The 17723-nt window shown below is 50.6% G+C and overlaps 2 long non-coding RNA genes across 2 annotated transcripts; both read right to left on the bottom strand.

Annotated features, from left to right (window-relative positions):
* Positions 1-16181: 16181 nt before the first annotated feature.
* LOC130260497 (uncharacterized) lies at positions 16182-17085 on the bottom strand. Its single transcript, XR_008841796.1, has 2 exons — positions 17033-17085; positions 16182-16981 (listed from the first exon to the last, which is right to left on the bottom strand). It is a non-coding gene; the product is annotated as an uncharacterized LOC130260497 (long non-coding RNA).
* Positions 17086-17230: 145 nt separating this feature from the next.
* Positions 17231-17601, bottom strand: LOC130260498 (uncharacterized). Its single transcript, XR_008841797.1, has 3 exons — positions 17425-17601; positions 17303-17330; positions 17231-17241 (listed from the first exon to the last, which is right to left on the bottom strand). It is a non-coding gene; the product is annotated as an uncharacterized LOC130260498 (long non-coding RNA).
* Positions 17602-17723: the final 122 nt, after the last annotated feature.

Below are 17723 nucleotides of genomic sequence, written 5' to 3' on the forward strand. Positions count from 1 at the left end.
GAGTCTTTTACAAAGAGGTGAAGATGCCCAAACTCTGGCTCCAGCCAAGGCAATTTTTTTCCTAAGGATCAGACAATTTAGGCACCTCTGCCCTCAGGCAGTGACCTCCAGCTGTCCCCAGGGGCCGTGTGCCCAGGGCAGTGCCATCCACACCTCCACAGCCCCGAGCCTGAGAGAGCCCCAGCAGCGCTATCACGGGGGAAAAAATAAAGTCACCTTGGGAAGAGAATGCTTCCCATTTTTTGGCTCTCAGAGGTGTCAAAGGAAGCAATCTGACGTCGAAGGGCCGGAAAAAAACAGCTCCTTGGCTGCTGGTGCTGCTGCACGGCGAGGTCACTCCACCAGATATCAGTGGCTTAAAAATAAGTGCAGCGTGGAGATGCCATTCAGCCATATCCTGCATCCCAAAGCTGCAGGCAGGAAGAAACTGGAATGACCTTCCCTCCCCCCACACCATTCCCATGGTTGTTGTGGGATTTTTTTTATTTTTAAATTTTTTTTTATTTTTTTTTTACGCTCCTGGCTGTAAATCAGTGGAATTTCTGTGATGCAGGGGTTGAAGGCAGCCCAGGGAAGGGTGGCTGGGTGGTGGCAGGGTGAGTGTCACCTCCCTGGTGTCCTGGGAGCTGTGGCAGGAGCTGTGACAGGGTCCAGGTGTCCCCAGGGGATGGCTGCGTGCAGACTGTGTGTTCCCTGCCCGGACAGCTGGGCTGGAGGCTGAGCTGAGCCTGCACCACAGCTCTGGGCAGGGATGGAGATGGGGCTGGGGTAACTCTCCACAGGTGTGACACTCGGGGACAGGGTTTAGGGGTGGCCTTGGCAGTGCTGGCTGGGTGGTTGGACACAAGAATCTGAAATACCTTTTCCCACCCCAGTGATCCTGTGATTTGATGGTGGTGATGATGATGATGGTGAGCAGCCCACACCCCTGTGCTGTCTGTAGAGTGAGTTCACAGACACAGGAAAAGAGAAATTCCTCCATGGAATATATTTAGTAGCTCCTCCAGCAGATTAAAAAGACATCCCAACCCCATCAGTGTTGTCCTGATGCAGGCTGTGCACACCCAGGGTGGGACAGGAGGTGAAGCTTTGGGACACAGGTGATGCTCCCTTGCTCCAGCAGCAGCCCAAGAAATGCTCCAGAGCTGCAGATCCAGCCCTGCTCACTCCTGTCCTGTGAAATTCACCTTTTTCACCTTCCTGCCTCCCTCCAGCCTCCATCAGGGATGGGAAGAAGCTCTGAACAAGGAGCCTGGGCAGGCAGGGGTGGGGGCAGACCCCTCTGGGAAAGGGGCTCCAGGCAGAGGTTTAAGATTTGAGACATTTCTGCTCCTCACCTGAGCAGAACCCAGGGTCCCATTTCTGCTCCATCCCCCAGCAGATTTTGGAAGCCCCACAGCCAAACTGGGAGGCTCTGTGGGGGCCCAGGCTCACTCCTTGCAGTAAAATTAGAAATACTGATTTTCAGCCCTGCACCTCCAGTCTTAGTGATTTCCCAATTAATGCCAGGGATGTCCATGACAGGGATTATCTGGGGAGCCTGGCCATGCTGAAAAGTTGACACCAGCATTACCAGACTGCTGGGGTTTTACTGAATCAGGGCTGTTAAAATTCCTGCTGCCCCCTCTGGTCCTTTCCAAAACCTGCCAATCCTTTTTCCACCCAGAAGCAATGATAAGAATGGCCAAGGTAAAAATCTGAGGGCAGAAAATCAGCTTATGAAACCCGTTTACATTTTCTCCTGAGAAACTTCAGAACACAGGAAAGAATCGACACCCAAACAGAGAAAGAAAGAGGAAGAAGATTTATGTCTCCTGTGCTGAGAGGATCAAAACCAGCCGTGATGTAATCTGTGATGGAGCCCACAATCCCCTTTTGATGTCTGCAGGAAGGAAAGAAGATGCTGAGAACTTTCTCAGCTCTCTGGACGTTATTTCCACATCCAAGGTCAAGAGGTGGTGGAAAGAAAAATAAAATCCCACTGGGAAATGAGGAGTTGAAAGAGCCCTTTCCTTCCCTGGGGCTGCTGGCAGGGGCAGAGCTGTGCCCAAGGGTGGTGGGTGAATGGTGGGATGAAGGAACCACAGTCCCATCCCCAGCTGTGCCAGTGGCTGAGCAACACCTGCACAGCTGTGGGGCCCTCAAACAGCTGTGGAAGTTCACAGAGGGATTTGGGAAAGCCAAATGTTGTGGCCACAGGTTGAGCTGAGTGTCCCCACCACGTCCCCTCCCACAACAGAATGATCCCACCATGCCACTCACAGGGAATCCCTAAATTTAGACCCACCAGCTGTGAGAGGCACGAGAGGTATTTAGGGGGCTATAATTTTAGACAAAGCATAATTGTGAGATATATTTAATTGTGTTCTGTGGGGGGCTGAGCCATGCCAAGTATTTTCCATGGTTATTCCTGTAGGTCTTGACGTGAGTTAGCAGCACCAGGGTGATCCCTGTGCAGAGTCTGTAGCACGAGACAAAGCTGAATTTTGCATTTCAGCCCAGCTGAGGTTGGTGAGGGAAGCACTCAGGATTCCACTGGAGAAGGGAAAAGAAAAATCCCTCTGCAAAGGCCAGGTGTGAATCCTGGACAAAGCTTCAGCTCCCAACACTTCCCAAATCCCCCTTCCCAAATCCCACTTCCCCAAATCTCCCTTCCCAAATCTCCCTACTCCAAATCCCCCTGTCCCAAATCCCACTTCCCAAATCTCCCTTTCCAAATCTCCCTTCCCAAATCCCCCTGCCCCAAATCTCCCTTCCCAAATCCCACTTCACAAACCCCCCTTCCCAAATCCCCCTGTCCCAAATCTCTCTTCCCAAATCTCCCTTCCCAAATCCCCCTTCCCAAATCCCCCTTCCCAAATTTCCCTTCCCGAATCCCCCTGTCCCCTGCAGGATGAATAGGGATGAACACTGGAGCCTTCAGAGCTCCACAACTGCACTTCTGAGCTGTCCCCATTCCCTCCTCTTGTCCCTCTCCCTCCTTCTTTTCATCTTCTTGCATTTCAGGAGGAGGAGGAGAAAGGGAAGGGTAATTTTGACTGATGATGAGGAAACGATTTGGTGTAACTCGAGCCAGTTTTTTGTCAAACACTCAGCACCCAGCATCATTTTCCCCAGCCTGGGGAGGCTCATCTTACCCCACTACCTGGAGGGTGTTTAACCTCCCTCCATCCCCACAGCAGGTCAGAGTTTTCCAGACATCCAAGGAAGGAGGAAATTTGTGTTTTGGGGTTGGTTTTTTTTTTTCCATTTGTCTGTTTTCCAACACCACTTGTCCCCTCTGCCTTGGGGCAGGCTGGGGAGGAGCTCCTGAGCTGTCCCTACTCTGGAACCCTCTTAGCAAGAAAAAATAAACCAACACATGTAGAGCCTTAAAAATTGTCATTTTGGCTTTTGTGTGACCTTCAGCAGGACACAAAAGAGGGGACACAGGCCTGAGTATTTGTGCTGCCAGGAGAAGACCAAAGTGCAGAGAGGAAAAGGCTGGAGAGCTGCACTGGAGGGACTGGATGCAGCTCTGGGAATGGATTTAATAAAAGACAGGACAGAGGGATCAGAGATCAGGAACTGGTCCAGCCCACATGGGCCACGGGGTAAGAAAACTCCCTTTTTAGTCTGAGGAGGGCTGAACCTCAATTTTGGCATCTGGGGCCCTCCAGATCAGCTCCTGAACTGAACTGACTTTAACTCAGGGGTTTTATTTCCCCAGCATCCTCTCAGTGATGGTGGCCAAGGGTGGGAGCTCCCCCAGCCCTGCTCTGGCCATCCAGCCCTCACTCCATGTTCACAGAGCTGGATGGGATCCATCTGGGCTGATAAAATCCAGGAAGGTCTGGACAGAAAGGTGAAGCAGCTCAGAGGAAGGACAGCAGGAAGAGAGGAGTCACTGCCAGCTCCTGAGTCACAGGTCCAGGCAAGACATTTGCCTGCATTATGAATGACACCCCTTCCTTGGCTGACTGAAAAACGATTAATTTTTAAAAACCCATCTGGTTTTTATTATTAATGTCCTACCTGGGTGCCTCACGCTTGCAAATAAAATGAATTTGGGTTGGTTTCACATTTATCTTCTAGTGGTTTCACATCAAGTGTTACAGAGATAAAAAGTGGCCTGCAAAGAAAACAGAAGTTTTTTTAAATATGTTTGCCATCAGATGGTTTCATGGACATGTTATTCTCAACCCACAGAACCTTATTAATTTCAGTTTTTGTGTCTGAGGCTTGTTTTCAATTTAAAAAAAACGGAATTTGTTTGGAATTCTTTATGATTTGGGACAAACAGAAGTACACAGCATCTGGTAAAGTTGTGTGGGCATGTGGTTCCAGCCTGCCTGGGAGCAGTTGCAAGTGTGTTCTGAATCTTTATCAGGTATTCTATCACAATTATTCACCACTAGACAATAAAAAAAGGAATTCTCCCAACAGCTTCCCTGTCATGCATGGGATCACAGCGAAATTAGGAAGGAAGAGCCCACAGTTAATCACTCCAAAAGTTTCCTGGGAGTTTTACAAGGCACCTTTTCCAGGGAGAGGAACATCCTGAAGATGCTGAGGCTGCCTCAGAGCCAAGGAGAGGTGACAGGATGGAACCAGTGTCACCTTGTCCCTGCCACACTCTGCAGCCCGTGCTCCTTTGTCACAGAAACGCTGGGAAGGGGCACAGCCGAGAGGATTTAGGAGCTGAACGACTCCTGCAGGGCTGGGCAGAGTGTTTCTGTCTCACAGCCAGCACGGGGAAATGGAACCCGCATCCCTCCCGTTAATCCCGCCATGGAAAAAGGGTTTGTGCAGGGAAAGCAGAGAGGGGACAGGCTAAGTGCTCAGCTGGAGCAGAGACAGGGCCAGGGCCAGCAGGGATGGCGCTTTTTGGGCTACCTAAAAACAGGGGCCAGATGAAATTAAGGGAATAAAAAGCAGTTTTATTTATTGAAGGGCATTCAGGTACATTTAGGGCAGACAAAGCCCTATTCAAAATGGACAGTGGGTCACAGGTTTTCACATTTTTTAAAGTTTGGTCCATTTGCACATTGGGGGTTAATCTCCCAATTACAGCTTCAGGTAATGAAGTCATTTACCCCAAATTTGCTCCCCCAATCACTTCTGTTTCCATCTCTGAGGCAGTGAGGTGTCCTTGATTCCCAGCCCAGAGAGGAATTGTTGTGTCTGCCCAAACTGGGAGAGCAGCAGCTCACACTGGGTGTGGAGTTTGGAGTTATTCACTGAAGAACTGCAGAATCACAAATAGATTAAAATATAAAAGCTGAAATGCTGAGGCATCAGGGATGGCACAGAGCTGCTCCCTGTGACAGCAGGGCTCAGGGGGTGACAAGGAGGGGCAGGGGAAGCCCCTGGCACATGCCAGTGACAGCCAGGGGCTCCTTGTCCCCTGGCCTGCTCGGATGGCTGTGACAGTGTCTGGGGTTGCAATGCAGGATGTGACCAGAAATGTGAATCTGTCCCATCTGTTAACCCAGCTGGGGCAGTGACCCTGATCTCCTGGCACACATTATCTGCTCATGGGCCATCTTTAAACCAGCTGGGCAATCATCTTTATCTTCCCACAGCCCATCCTCCCTCCAGGAGATATCTCCTGTTCATGGCCAGTGAGTCCCAGGGCATGACTGATAAAATTCCATCATCCCACTGGGAGATGCTCCAGCCAGGGCAGGAGCCAAGCCTTTCCTACCCAGATAAAAACTGAGATTTGGGACACCAAGGAACCTTCTTTCCACTGGATCCCAGAGGAAAACCAGACCTTTGCACATCATCCCTGGAGCTTCAGAGGAAACTGCACCTTCTCCAGGAGCACTGCTCCAGCTGAACCACATCTGCCCCTGCAGGAGGATGCAGCCACCATTGAATGGGACTGTGCCAACACCCTGACTGACTGACGGGTGTCAGCTTGGATTCTGACTCTGGCAGGGCTGGGATTGTTCTGTGTAATACTGCATTGCTATTTTAATTTTCCTAGTAAAGAACTGTTATTGCTAATTCCCATATCTTTGCCTGAGAGCCCCTCAATTTCAAAATTATAATAATTCAGAGGGAGGGGGTTTACATTCTCCATTTCAAAGAGAAGCTCCTGCCTTTATTGGCATTGGCCTGTCCTCCAAAGCAGGACAGACAGCAGCCCCTCTGTCATCACCCAGCTCCGTTTCCTCTCCCTGTTCCCTTTCCTGCCCCGTCCCTGAGCTCTGCCATCGCCTCTGCTCAGGCCCTTCCAAGCACAACAAAATCCTGGACCACCAGCCCCAGCAGCGTGTGCTCATTAGAGGCTTTGGGATGGATGTTCCAGGCCGGTGGAAGTGGGACAATGTAAATAAACACCTCGGCAAGGAGGGGCCTGGGCCTGCAGATGGGATCCCCACACAAAGCCCGGCCCAGCAGGGCCCAGCAGCACTGAAGGCCCTGCATTGGCCCTCCTGCTGCTCTCACACCACAGAAATGGAAAAACTCCTTCATTCCTGATCGTTCCTGATCAGCACAGGTCCAGAAATTTGGCAGCTGGGAGCTTTTTTCCCTCAGCTTTTGTGTGTGTCTATTACTGCTCTTCATTCCCCTCCTGCACTGAATCCCCTGCTCTAGGATGGGTTGTAACACCCAAAAAAGCAAAAGTTTTAAAAGCTTTTCTTGCCTTGTGGGCAACAGGGATTGGAAATATTTGATCCACGTTTTCAATGTTGTCCAGGGAGGCTCTGGCCTTGACGTGATCTTCCAGCAGAGAGCACTGAGGCTGTTTTTACACTCATTAATTAAACCCCACGTGCTGTCTGGGAGGTGGATACAGGCAATCCACCTCAAATTAACCTGGAAAAGGTGAATTGGCTCCTCAGACCTCACAGGTGCCCTTCCATTCCTGCCCAGCTCCCAGATAAGCTGGGACCAGTTTTATTTGTGCCATTCCCTCAAATCCATCACAGACCACACAGGGGAATCAACTGAGCAACACCAAAAAAAACCCCCTCCTGCCTATATCCATCATCTCCTGCTCTCCTCTTACTTTTCTTAGCATCCAGAAGAAAGAAAGGAAAAAAAAAAAATTAAAGGCAACCTGAAACCACTCCACACTCCCAATGAGAAAATAAAAATGGATGTTGCAGGCTCATGTGTTCTATACGTTTCCAAATATTTCCATCTGCTCCTGAAATTTCCATTAGGAGTTGCCAAAAACTCTTACAGAATTGTTAACACGATGGTAAATTTAGATTCTTTTTATGGAGAGACGTTTCCCCACCCTCATAAAAGTCTGGTATCAATTTGTCCTGTCACTGATAAGCCAGAGGTATTGCTGGCTTTGCCCTTTTGCTCCCTGGGATGGGATCAGGGAAGAGAGGCAGCACTCACATTTTGGGTTTGGGTCTGCCCCTCCATCCCCCTGGTGTCAGCACAGAAATTCTTTCTGAGGCAATCACCATCCCCAGCCTTCCCCCCTGGGGTTGTTCTGCAGTTTGGGAGCTCCCAGAGGAAGGTGGAGGGTGCCCATCCACCAGCCCACCCTGTGTTAACAAGCAGGTTTCACGCTCAGAAGGATGCAGGAGGAGTGTGGAGTGGCAGAACAAAGGGAATGGCTTCAGAGATGGGATCTGGGGAGGAATTCCTGCCTGTGAGCCTGGGGAGAGGCTGGGATGGAGTTCCCAGAGGAGCTGTGGCTGCCCCTGGATCCCTGGGAGTGCCCAAGGCCAGGCTGGAGCAAACTGGGGTGCTGGAAGGTGTGGGGGAAACTGGCTGATCTTTAAGGTCCCTTCCAACCCAGGTGAGTCTGTGAGGGCAGATCACCACTCAGAGGTGATGGAAACCCTAAAAAACAGCTCAGGGTGAGGTGGAGAAAGCAGAGAGAGCCCTCAGCATGCAGGGAAGGTTCTGATGAATATTAATATTAATATTTCCAGTTAATTAATGATCCAGAGCTGTGTCACTGGGCTGCTTCACCAAGGCTGCTTTGGTTCAAACACTGGCTTTTTTTTTTAGTGAAACAGGGCATTCTTCCCTGTCAGAAAGGGCCTTTTTGGGCTGGCTCTTGTGTGTGCTCCATCTGCTGAATTACCAGGGCACCACTCAGGGCTGATCAAGCTGTGGTTGGAGTCACCGAGCGAGAGCACAGCGAGTGCTCTGCAATATTATTTTAAAGCACTTACTCCCTGAGACCATTTAATAATAATAATAATCCTGTTCCCACAGCAGGGCAAATAAGGGCCATTCTCCAGGGGAGGCACTTAGCAGAGATTAAGGATTCAGAGCCCACACAAGGCAGAAAGCACCAGTCCCTCCTCTGGCTGAGGTGATGAACCCACGAGCCTGAGCCTCATTTTGCACCTCCAGACAGACCCTGTGGCTCAGCCAGGTGAAATCCCTGCCCTGCCCGAGCTCCTGGGTCACACCAGAGCTTTTTCCTGCACTCCTGGCAGTGCTGCCCCATTTTCAGAGGCATCTCTCCATATGGAAAGGGATTTTTCTCCCCTCCAGTGCTGCCAGGCTGCCCCCTCCATCTGCCAGGGTTAAAAACTCTGTCCCAGGGCTGACCAGCAAAACCCCAGCAGAAAATCCCCTCTGAGATGCCTTCAGTGGTGAGGAAGCCCTGCAGGAGCACCCAGAGTGGGATGGGCACTGTGAGTGCTCTCCCAGACCCTGAGGGATGTGATAAATCATCACCTAATTAATCTGAGCTTTACTCTGCCTAATCGTCCTCGAGGAAGGGGGGAGAGCTGCGAGCCTGGATTCCTGCTCCTGGGGGAACAACACAACAATGAGGTCAGGGAAGGGGAATGAGAGACGCCTCATTTCATTTTATTCCACTTCCAGGATATTCTCTGAGGAGCCCCAGGGCTTTGCCCACTTTCCCCAGCTGGTTTCTCCACTCAGCTCCTGGCAGCACACGCATCCCAGGGGCTGGGGACAGGCTGGGAGGGTGGCACAGAAAGGAAACCCATCAGCTCTCCTGCTGACCCTTCCCTGCAGCCACATTTCCCTGCTGAAGGCTTCGGGGAGACACAGCATCAGGAATAAATGCATTGCCACCTGCAGCCTGCTTGGGAAAGAGCTGCTGGGATCAGCCCTGCAGGCTGCTCACAAACTGCTGCTTCCAGATCCCTTCTTTTCAGCAACAGTCCTTGTTTCATCCTTGGAGAAGTTAATTAGTTCATTTTATTTCTGCTTTTGTAGCTTGATCCATGTCCAGAGATGCGAGCTGGGGGCAAACAGGGGAGTTTCCATCTGGGGATGTTATTTACAGCCTGGGGTGGTGTTGTTCAAACCTCAGTGTGAAAAAAAATGGGGTTAAAATCTTCCTTGATTTTAATGCTCCTTTTTATTTTGAGACAAAAACTTCCCTGTTTTCAGTGTTAAATTCACCCAGAGATCCACAGCAGCTTCCTCAGCTCTGCAGAGATGGGAGTGAGTCTGTTTAGATGTATTTTAAGTAATCTCACCTTTAAAAATGCAATGTTTTGAAACATTAACAGTTAAAGTATTAGTTACTGTGCTCTTAGCCAGATCTGCTTTGTTGTTTTTTTCAATACATGTAGGAAAAAAAAAAAATTGTATTTGCCTGAAGAACACGTCAGGACTTGAACAGATGGGAGTTTTTACCAAAAGGAGACTGTTTTGCTCAGACATCATTCCCTTTCCAAAACCTCAAGCAAAGTTTTATATCTTTCAGCAAATCTCGGAGTGGGATTATAAATTCAAAATAAAAATACAGAAATTTCCTATGGTGAGCTTATAAATGCCAGTTTACAACATTTTCTGGTGTCTTAATGAGAGCCATGTGACCAAAGCTATATATTCTAGGAAATAGCCAAAAGGCACATATGCTTTTACAAGCCCATTTTTAAATGCAGAGAACTGATTTTCACAGTTTTAACACAAGAGGTTATTATCCTTTTTTAATTAAAAAATTATTGGTTTATTATTTTTTTTTCCATTTTCAACGAGCTCTGCACTGCTGGAGAAAACTGAGTCCTGTCTCCAGACACCCAGTGCAGTGCAGGAATGTTGATATTCCCTTGGCAGATCCCAAAATCTCAAAGTCACCCATTTTCCATGCTGATATTCTTCTGGCAGCTCCCAAAAATTCAGTCACCCATTTTTTATGCTGATTTATCCCTGGCAGATCCCAAAATCTCAGCCTCATCCACTTTCCATGCTGATATTCTTCTGGCATCTCCCAAAATCTCAAAGCCACCCATTTTCCATGTTTATATATCCCTGGCAGCTCCCAAAATCTCAAAGCCACCAATTTTCCATGTTTATATATCCATGGCAGATCCCAAAATCTCAAAGTTACCCATTTTCCATGTTTATACATCCCTGGCAACTCCCAAAATCTCATTATTTTCATGCTGATTTACCCCTGGCAGCTCCCAAAATCTCAATTTTTCCACACTGATTTACCCCTGGTAGATCCCAAAAAAGTCACCTGTTTACCTCAGTGCTGCTTTGGCTGTGTGAGTGTAGCACCAATGATGATTTTGGACTGCAGGAGCATCATTGAACCAGATTTATTCTTCTGAAACGCTGCAAAACAAGACAGTGACCCTAATGGCACATAATGGTGTCGGCGGGGGAGGACTCGGGGCTGCTCCCGAAGCTCTCCGGTTGTGAATTGTCACTTGTGGTGTGGCAGCCTGGCCCCGGTAATTGCCCCCAGCCCCATTTCTGCTGTCAATAGGGATGATGTCTGTCCCTGTTGAGTGTCCCTGATGGGTTGTAGCCTCCGGCCATCCTCCCTCCCCATCCCAGCTCCGGGAAAACACCGCAGACGAGGCCAGGCACTAAAAGGGTGGAGGGCAGGGGTTGCTGCGATATTTCCAGTGGAGCTGACAGGGCACACGGGGCACACCCCGCTGGGGTCCGGGGGTCTGTGTGTCCCAAGTGTCAGCTCCAGGTTCAGCTAAACCCAGCACTGAGGCTGAGCGAGGAGGAAACTCACCGGGCCAGGCTCAGGAGAGGGGCAGGGATGTCCTTCAGCCCGGGATGCTCCTTGGACTGGTTCTGACTGGGATGGAGCTCATTTTCTTCCCAGTAGCCACCGTGGGGCTGTGTTTGTCTTTGTGCTGAACACAGGGTTGATAACCTGGGGATGTTTTTGTTATTGCTGAGCCCTGCTTGCACAGTGGAGGCTTTTTCTGCTCCTCACCCCTCCAGTGAGGAGGCTGGGGGGTTCACAAGGAGCTGGGAAAGGACACAGCCAGGACAGCTGACCCCAGCTGACCCCAGGGACATCCCAGCCATCCAGTGTCAGGCTCAGGGGATAAAGAGGGAGGAAGGAGAGGACATTTGGAGTGATGGCCTTTGTCCTCCCTGCTGTGTGTGATGCAGCCCTGCTGTCCTGGGCATGGCTGAGCCCCTGCCTGACATGGAAGTGGGGAATGAATTCCTCATTCTGGTTTGCTTGCATGTGTGGCTTTTGCTTTATTAAACTGCCTTTATCTCAGCCTGTACATTTTCTCACTTTCACCCCTCTGGTTCTCTGTGGGGCTGGGGTTAAACCACCACAGCTGGAATCTGTGCTGGCACCTGGAATCTCCAAGTGCACGTGACCCCCAGACCGTCCATAGGAGCCTTCAGTGGCACCAATTTAATTGTTAAATATTTGCATGTTTCCAATTAAAGCTGATCCCAAGCCTGGGATGGGCCATGGACGTGTCCTGTGCTCCCCTCCAGCACTGCCTGGTGGGCCAGGGAGGCTCTGGCTGTGCAGGAGTTAAGGGCTGGGGGCTGGGAATTAATTAACATCTTCCATCTTCATCTGATCTCAGGTGGATACTTAATGTTTTTGTCTGCAGAGGTTTATTTTCCTCCAGATTGATTGGATGAATTGTGTTCCCAGAGATCAGAGAGTTCAGATGGCAGAGGATCCTCTTACCAGAAGATGAAAGCCAACATAATCAACTGCACAACTTCAAAACATGCAGCTTGTTCTTGTTGGCTGTGCCTAAGTTTTCCCTGCAGAGAAGCTGTCGACAATGATTTGATATCAATCCAGTAACAATCCCTGGTTTCTAATAATAATTTGCACTTCAGTAGAAATGTTGATGTGAGGCTCTGAGAGCATTTAGCAGATGGTCATTAGTGAAGCTCCCCAGTTCTCCTGCGAGGAAGAGATAACGATTATGAGCCTTGTTTTACAGATGGTGACACCGAGGTGAGGCACTGAAAGGTGAAATAACTCTCCTAATTTCCCACAACGAGCCAGTGGCAACAGATCCATGAATGAAACCCAGGCATCCTGCTGAGGTTACTCCACAAACCCTGGGTCCTTATCTTTCACAGGAAAACGTGCTCAAAGAGGTGGGCCTGGAAAGCAAAAAGCAGTGACTCAAAGGCAGGATTGATGACACATTTCTGGAAATAAGGAATTAGGTCTGGGTCAATAAATAACTGGGAAAGCAGGGGACACAATCCGAGAGGCATGTGAAACGAGGATGGGTGGAAAAAGAAAGGAGATAATGGAAGGGAGGGGAGGGAAAACAGAGCAGCTCTGACTTCTTATTTCCACTCTTGGTTTCAATCAGCCTTGTAAAATTAAAGGTTAGGCTCTGAAAGGAGAAAGCTCCATGTGCTCCCGTGGGGATACATCCAGCGGGTGAGGCTCCAAATGGGAACTGCCACCCACAAAACCCTCTGATGGCTGGGGGGACATGGCGTGTGTGGGGACCTGAGAGACCTGGGGAGGGCAGGGAAACCGGGATGGAGCTCTGGGAGCGCTGGTGGAGCTCTGGGAGCATGGACTGGAGCTGTGGGAGCACTGGTGGAGCTGTGGGAGCACTGGTGGAGCTCTGGGAACATGGACTGGAGCTGTGGGAGCACTGGTGGAGCTCTGGGAACATGGATTGGAGCTTGGGAGCACTGGTGGAGCTCTGGGAACATGGACTGGAGCTGTGGGAGCACTGGTGGAGCTCTGGGAACACCAATAGAGCTCTGGGAACATGGACTGGAGCTGTGAGAACACTGGTGGAGCTCTGGGAGCACTGGTGGAGGTGTGGGAGCACTGGTGGAGCTCTGGGAACACCAGTGGAGCTCTGGAAACCCCACTGGAGCTCTGGGAACACCAGTAGAGTTCTGGGAGCACTGGTGGAGGTGTGGGAGCACTGGTGGAGCTCTGGGAACACCAGTGGAGCTCTGGGAACACCAGTAGAGCTCTGGGAGCCCCAGTAGAGCTCTGGGAACCCCACTGGAGCTCTGGGAGCACCAGCCCAGCCCCGCAGCATCACCCACCAAACCACAGCAGGGCTGGAGAGCCCAGCAGGCTCAGCCCAGCTGGAGGTGAGGGCTGGAGCTGCAGGGCTGATTTCAGCTGCCCCTTGCCCCTCCCTTGCCTCTGTCACCCAGCAGGGCTGCCCTGCCAGGCTCAGGGACTGGCTGTGCCCCGAGCCACCCCTGGGCTGTGCAGTTTATACAACAGCCAAGTGGAAGCCAAAAGACTTGAGTCTAATCCCTCCAGTTAAGTCATCTAGATTCCTTCTCGCCACCAGGCATCTGATCTCAATCAGCAAATCTTGGCCTTGCTCTCCTGACCCAGCCAGGAGTGCAGTGCTGGGGCCTGAAGCAATCTGCATGCAAAATGCTTCAGTAATGATTCCCCCAGGAGGGGCTGCCCCATGTGAAAGGGGCAGGCAAACAACAAAGGTGCCTTCAATAATCTGTCAGTGTGCTGTGGTGCTCCTACATCTATTTTCTGTCCCTGTGGTTAAGAGAAGCCTGTGGAAGGAGACCTGTTTATATGCATGGCCTAAAAGCAATCACTGGGTATTAAATGGGATGTGCTTTTAGTCTGAAGGTGCTTCCAATTGTCTATTAGTAGGATTCAGCAAGTAAATGAGACTGAGTTAAACATCTGTGTCTTTACCATCAATAAATAAACTGCATTCTTCAAAAACGCTGCAATATCTTCACAGATTTCTAAACTCACAGAATAGTTTGGGTTGGGAGGGACCTTAAAGATCATCCAGTCTGGGGACACCTTCTACTGTCCCAGGTGCTTCCAGCCCTGTCCAGCCTGGCCTTGGGCACAGCCACAGCTGCTCTGAGAACCTGTGCCAGGGTCTGCCACCCTCACAGGGAACCACTCCTTCCCAAAATCCCATCCAGCCCTCCCTCTGTGAGTCTGAAGCCATTCCCACTGTCTAATTATGACTGTATTGGTTTCACCATCACTCCAGGCACTTCCAGCACCAGAGAACTGGAACCCAAAGCTGTTGGAGTGGTAACACCAGGGAAAATCTGGGAGAGCAGCAGTGATGTCTGACTGGCAAGACCTCAGTTTGGAGAACCTCAAGCATGGACACACCATGGGTGCTCCTGTTGCAGGTGCCCCTCGGGGGCACAGGAGTTTGGTGGAAGCTGCTCCAAGGCAGCAGCTTGGTGTGAGAATTGGGATGGGGATCCTGGAATGCTTCACTGCCATATTTACACTTTGGAATTCGATATTTGCCCATCCAGGAGGGCTCCCAAAGGAGAGGAGCAAAGTTCTGCTCAGCCCCAAGCACCCCAACTTTCCCTCTTTCCCTCACACCTCAGCTTTCCCTGCTCTTCCCCTCCCTTCCCTGTGATGTTAGTCGGGATAACACAGGAATCACTTCACAGTTTCATACATGGAGCAGGCAGGGGAGGCAGAGGAAACAGGATCTGCCATTTCCAACCCAGATAATTGCATTACAGAGCTCAGCACGGTTTTCATTATTGTGCCGTGTTCAATCAGCCTCCATCCCAAAGGTGCACACAGACCTCAGCCTGTTCCAGCCTTGGCAGCTGCCTCCCTGTACTTGCTCCTTTTTATTTATTTTTTTTTTTTCATCTTGGGGCTTTTAAAATTGATGGGAGGCTGAAGGCAAAGAGCTGATGCATTGTAGATGACAACAAAAGAGGCTCCATAAAATTGCTTTTGGCATCTCGTGTGCGTTCCGTCTACATCTTATAAATTACTGCTGCATTACAGCGATAAAAATAGGTTAGTATTTGGAATTGATTACAGTGAGATAAAGCCCTAATAAAAAAAAAAAGGCACTGATGCATAAATATTCTGAGCATACTGAGCATACAGGGGTAATTTGATTTGATAAAATAAAAATATGGCTCTTAATTTCTTCCTTTTGAACAGAACACGCACGAGCTGCGCAGGGAGAACTGCAGCAGCTGCTCAGTTTAGGATGCTCAGAAATGGGTCTGTGCCTTTTGCAACTCTTCCCTTCAGACATTTTTATGGCAATGTCTGCATCTCTGCATTCCCAGTGCTGGGTGATATTCCTGCTGCAATCCCAAAGCGTTCAGCCCAGGCCTCTGTGCTTCTTCCAGGTGATGAACAGTGATTTTCCTCACACCTCAACTTTTCCCGTTCTCTTCCTCACTTCCATGTGACATTAGCTATGACAACGCAGGGATTACTCCACAATTTCATACAGGAGGCAGGAGGGGAGGCAGAGGGAACAGGACCTGCCATTTCCAACCCAGATAATTGCCTGTTTAAAACCTGTGCCCCTCAAAGCTCTTTCATTAACCAGGCAGCACATCAGCCCTGCAGCCTTCAGTGGGACTGCAGGATCAGCAGAGGGAGCTGGGATATTGTTTTCTGCAGTTCTAATACAAATGGAAGGACAGTTTTATTTCCATGAGGAGGAGGGAAGCAGCGATTCATGTTTCAGCACACTTCACTCGCCAAAGGCTTTGGCTCAGACAGTAAACCCAGGGTGAACACTGGCCTTGCATCAGGACAAAAGCACAGCCTGAGTCACCCTTTACAGAAAGGCAGGTAGCAGTGGGGCTGGCAGGGGACTCCAGGATGGGGAAGCAGAGCAGCACAGACGTTCTGCAGCCCAGGAGTGCTGAGCTCTGAGCCCAGCCCCAGGACCCCCACCCCAGAGCCACGCTGGCCATGGCCTGTGTCCCCCTGAACCCCTGCAAAAGCTGGTTTTTGGGAGGGCTGGGGGCAGGAAGCTGCTGCTGCCTTTGATGTGGGCTGGACGGGATGTGGCTGCGCCTGCTCCCGCCAGCCCGAGCGGGGAAAGGGAAACCAGCAGGGCTGACAATTATCCCTGCCGAGCAGCTCCAGCATTCCTGAGCTTTCAAACATCTATGATAAGCTGCTGGGAGTAAGATGATCCCCAAAAAACCTCCCATGGGAATGGCAAAAGCAGCCCAGAGCCTGTCCCCACACAACTGGTAAACACAGGTAGGCTGAGAGAAGGTCACTTTCAAATTTCATTTATTTATTTCTGTGTACATTTTCTGTAATTCGACTGACATACCATTGCTATAAAGATGCCCTGCTCTTTGAATATTTCCATCCAAGACCACTAGTTTCAAGTGTGGTTATGAAAAGTCACGGCAAACATATGACTGGAAAGAGGTGGTTGGTTTTTGACTTCCAGGCAGTTGTTTGAAGCGTTTCAGAGATGCACACGATACTCAGCAGAACACGCACGCACAGTGCTGGGCTACACACACACACACACGCACACACACATCTGGAAAACTGTTACAGTGGTTGAAGTCTCCAAAAAGGTGTACTGTCCCCTCTCAGCAGCAGTGAAAAACCTCTGGGTATCCTGAGAAATCAAATCAAAGCACAGTCAAGAGGAGTAACTTATCCCATCAGCAGGGTTTGGGTTGGTTTTTGTTCCAAGTCAAATGTATTTTGCCAATCTGTATGAAATGAAGATGGTGGGGAGAAAGAATCTGTGGCAGTGAAGGTTAAAGAATAGCAGTTCAGCATGGATCCTAAAAGCATCTCAGTAAAACAACATGGAGTAAAAGCCTCTCAGACATTACACACACGGTCCTGCTGTCACTCTGCTGCTCCTGCTCTCCAGAGCACCAGGAACAGCTCTGAGATGGGTGAGGACCACACAGGGGGTGTAGCAGGTGGAGCCAGGGGGAGGGGACGTGCAGGTGGGCAGCCAGGTGAGCAGGGAAGGACTCTGGAGCTCACAGCCTGTGAGCCTGGCAGTGCCTGGGTAATGAACCTGGCAGTGCCTGGGTAATGAACCTGGCAGTGCCTGGCTGATAGATCCTGGCTGTGCCTGGCTGATGATGGAACCTGGCAGTGCCTGGGTAATGAACCTGGCAGTGCCTGGCTGATGGAACCTGGCAGTGCCTGGCTGATGATGGAACCTGGCAGTGCCTGGCTGATGGATCCTGGCTGTGCCTGGCTGATGATGGAACCTGGCAGTGCCTGGGTAATGAACCTGGCAGTGCCTGGCTGATGGAACCTGGCAGTGCCTGGCTGATGATGGATCCTGGCTGTGCCTGGCTGATGGATCCTGGCAGTGCCTGGGTAATGAACCTGGCAGTGCCTGGCTGATGGAACCTGGCAGTGCCTGGCTGATGGATCCTGGCTGTGCCTGGCTGATGATGGAACCTGGCAGTGCCTGGGTAATGAACCTGGCAGTGCCTGGCTGATGGATCCTGGCTGTGCCTGGCTGATGGAACCTGGCAGTGCCTGGCTGATGGAACCTGGCAGTACCAGCCTGGCTGGGATCAGGATCTTGGGGTGCCCATCCTGCACAGGGCAGCTCCAAACCCTGAGCAAAGCCCACAGGTCACTGCCAACCAGCCAGTGCCACCTCCCACCCCTGTCAGCACCTCTTTCCTTGCCACCAGCCCCCTCCAAGCTGCTCTGTGTGACCCTCAGGCTGTGGCTCAGGATGCTGCCTTAGGCTCTGCTGGTTTGGATTCTCCCAAGGGAAGAGCTCCCTCCACAAGGCTAAAAACTGAAAACCACCCAGGCT

This window comes from Oenanthe melanoleuca, chromosome 18 (genome assembly GCF_029582105.1).
Source record: "Oenanthe melanoleuca isolate GR-GAL-2019-014 chromosome 18, OMel1.0, whole genome shotgun sequence".
NCBI lineage: Eukaryota > Metazoa > Chordata > Aves > Passeriformes > Muscicapidae > Oenanthe > Oenanthe melanoleuca.